This window comes from Petaurus breviceps, unplaced genomic scaffold (genome assembly GCF_028583685.1).
Source record: "Petaurus breviceps papuanus isolate PSGF00001 unplaced genomic scaffold, PetGlider_PUasm1.0 175, whole genome shotgun sequence".
In the NCBI taxonomy this organism is placed as follows: Eukaryota; Metazoa; Chordata; class Mammalia; order Diprotodontia; family Petauridae; genus Petaurus; species Petaurus breviceps.
In genome coordinates this window covers 37,623,834-37,627,568 of record NW_027185764.1, presented here as the reverse complement: position 1 = coordinate 37,627,568, position 3,735 = coordinate 37,623,834, and positions in this window count along the sequence as shown.

The following is a 3,735-nucleotide window of genomic DNA, read 5'->3' as shown; positions in this document are numbered from 1 at the left end:
TAAGCACAAAGCCTTGCTGCTAAGAGTGTAGTGGGCATAGGGAAAGGGGGTGCTTTGTGAGTGCTTTAAAGGTTAAGAATTATTGGCCTTCTCTGCTGTTTATTGAATTTCTATCTTGTGTTGGTGGTGCCTTAGATTATGAAAACAGTTGAAATTATATCTGGTGGATAATTGCTATTTTGGAGAAGTTTGAGAAATCATGACTGGAGAAGATGTTTTATCCCTCATCTTATTTGCTCTTTATGTGACCCCATCTTTAGTTTCTTACCCAGAGCTTTGCCATTCTTCTCAATGCTTTCTAGTTTCCTTACATATATATCACATCCACCACATGAATTAGCAAGACAGGGGAATGTCCATTACTTCTAGCAAGTTTAGCAAAATTCTCTATAATGCCCCCAATAAATTTCACTAGAGGAGAGCAGATCCTTCTAATGTTTATATCAGGCTGACAAATATCCTCCTTGGTAACCATTTTTAGGAAATAAAACTCTACTAATAATTACTTATTCTTCTGGCAACTCCTGGAACAATATCAGACATCTGGACCTATAAAACCCCATAATCATTTCTTGGAGCACAAGAAGCTACTTCCAAGATGTCCCAGACTCCCACTACTTCCCTCCCCACCCCCTGCCATGAGAAGAGGATTATACTTATAAGCTATGCATGGAATAACTATTCTTTCCTTCTTTCTCTCTACCCCACTTTTTTCCCTTCTAACTCCCTAACATAGATTTGCAATCTTCACTGGTTCCTCAGATCATCATTCTTTTTTTTCCTCCCTAAAGCATTTTCTCCATTTTTCAAGTCTTTATTCTCTGGTACCTCAAAGAGTAGAGATTCCTCCAGTACTTTTACCTTTTACTATAACATGGAGAAAAGTATGCATTATGTACATACATAGATATTACTTGATACTGGCAGAAACAATAACATGTCAATTGCAGTGGGATATGCCTTTTACCAGTCCTTTCCAGTACCTTTCACTGATGTCCACTATAAAAGACAGTTTTCCATGGCTATTCATTGTGACCTATAAACATGGTTTTCTGTATTTGTGGTGAGATGCTCATATTTTCCTGCCTTATGATATAACTATCTTGCCCAAATGGCTTTATCAGTTATACATTAGGCCTAAGACCTAATGCAAAAAGAAGTTTTTTAAAGCAACTCAGTATAGGACTCTTTAAGACTGACTTGACTAACCATTAGGATTCTATGTAATTAAATCCAATTATATAATACTTTTCTACTCTTTCATTTGAAGCTTGTATATGTTCTTGAGCTTCTCCAGACAATATGCTCTCTGTCTCTGAAAGGTATTATGATTTAGTCATTTATAGCATTAAAATGTAAATTCCTTGTGGATAAAGGCTGTTTTTGTTTCTCCTTTTTATTTCCAGAGGAATATATTCAATGCTTAATAAATATTTGTTGTTTGATCCAGGGCTCACTTTCTCTTCTAAAGCCTTTTGTTGTTTTGTGAGTTGATACTGCTGCTGAAGTTTTGCTCTCCTCCTTTGTAATATTTTGCGAAGTGATTTTTACCCTAAGGTACCATTGATGTTCTTCAATGACATGTCTTTTATTATATGGTCTGAAATAGTCTCTGAGGCCTTTTTGTCTCTTCATTGTACATCTACTTACTATCAATTAAATTACTTTAAGCATGTCAACAAGTAGAATCAATATCTTTCCTTTTTATCCATTTCCCATATTTTAAATCAATATTTTATTGATTTTTGCCTGAAGAAAGACTATATACTCACGAAAGTTATTTACCACTGTCCTGGAGGAGATCCAGTGGAGAATTTGATCTGAAGACTTATTTCATTCCATAGATAAGGTATTACAGATACTGTATATTTTTAGATGCCACTGTGCTAATCACCCCAAACAGGAGACAATGCAGCTTCCTAAGATTCCTAATCACATTCAAAAGAATTTGACCTAATTTTTCTCAGAAGAAAAAATATGAACTTTAAAAAATATTTTTCATAAGTATATTTTAATAAAATTGGTTTCCTTGTCATTATATACCTTTTATCTTTTATGTTTAAAAATGTTATTCTGAGAAGGGGTCTATAGGTGTTAACAGATTGCCAAAATAGTCTATTATATTAACACCACGCTGCCCAGACTGTCACACCAAATTGAAAGAACAACTTATAAAGCTTGTCCATGTATAGATGTCTCCATGTGAGCTTTTATGTATCTATAGATTAGAAGCTGGACTTGTGATTTCCCTGGAAGTGTGGATACTTTGATATATTAATTCCCCACCCAGCTATGCTCCTCTGAACTTCATCATGGCCTGAGGAACCTCATCATCTTTTTAAGATCACATAGACTCTAGAACTTATACCTCCTCAGTGCCACCTGCCTAGGGCCCCTTCTTCCTCTGGAGAGAGTAGAGGGTAGAGATTAGAAAGATCCTTTTAGAACTTCCACTTTTAAAGAGAGCACCCATACCACCCTTTCTTCATTTCCAACCTGGCAGCATTCCTCTCAATTTAACATACTTTCCCACCTATTTCTCTATATCCTGTACCTTCAGCTTTCTTTTGTATTTGTCTTCTTCCATTAGATCAAGAACTCTGAGAGGGCAGGAATTGTCTTTTTTTCCATTGTTTTCCTGGCTTAGCACAGTGAGTGGCATATAATTGGTACTTAATAAATATTGACTGAGTAAGGAACTGATGAGGAAAATCCTTTTGCCAATACAGATTTCTACATATTCTACAACTTTTGTTTTTGAAGAATTGCACTGACATTAAGAAGCCAAAAGTCAGGATTTTTCAGTCAGGACTTGAACCCAGAGGCTGAGACAGAGACAGAGGCAGAAAGAAGCAGAGACAGAGAGAGAAACAGCAGTCTATAATAAGAGACAGAGAAAGACAGAGAGTGAAGGATGGAGGAGGGAGAGGGAGAGAATGAGACAGAGACAGAGAGTAATAGAGACAGAGAGGGAGGGAAAGAGACATAAAATAAAAAAAAAACCAGAGAGCCAGAGAAAGACAAATAGACAGGAAGGAAGGAGATAATCCATCATCACAAATGGACAACAAGAAACAAATGGTAGAGGTATTGAGAAGGAAGCCTTAAAGGACCACCACCAAAGGCTACCTCCCTTTGTCACCTAGAACTCCATCAAAGAGAAGTTAAATGAATTATAGAGCATGGGAGTGTTGCCTGGCAGGATTCTCTAAGTATTATTGTGGAGCTGGATCAAAGTCCGGGAGTCCGATGGTTTCTACTTCAGACAAAGAAGCACTAGGAGTTTCCACGTACCTTTGAGATTAAGTGTCACCTGTGTGGCATAAGAATACTGGTCTTTCATTATAGGAGAGAGAGAGAGAGAGAGAGAGAGAGAGAGAGAGAGAGAGAGAGAGAGAGAGAGAGAGAGAGAGAGAGACAGAGAGAGAGAGAGAGAGAGAGAGAGAGAGAGAGAGAGAGAGAGAGAGAGAGAGAGAGAGAGAGAGAGAGAGAGAGAGAGAGAGAGAGAGAGAGAGAGAGAGAGACAGAGAGAGAGACAGAGAGAGAGAGAGAGAGAGAGAGAGAGAGAGAGAGAGAGAGAGAGAGAGAGAGAGAGAGAGAGAGAGAGAGAAAGAGAGAGAGAGAGAGAGAGAGAGAGAGAGAGAGAGAGAGAGAGAGAGAGACAGAGAGAGAGAGACAGAGAGAGAGAGACAGAGACAGAGAGAGAGAGACAGAGACAGAGAGAGAGAGACAGAG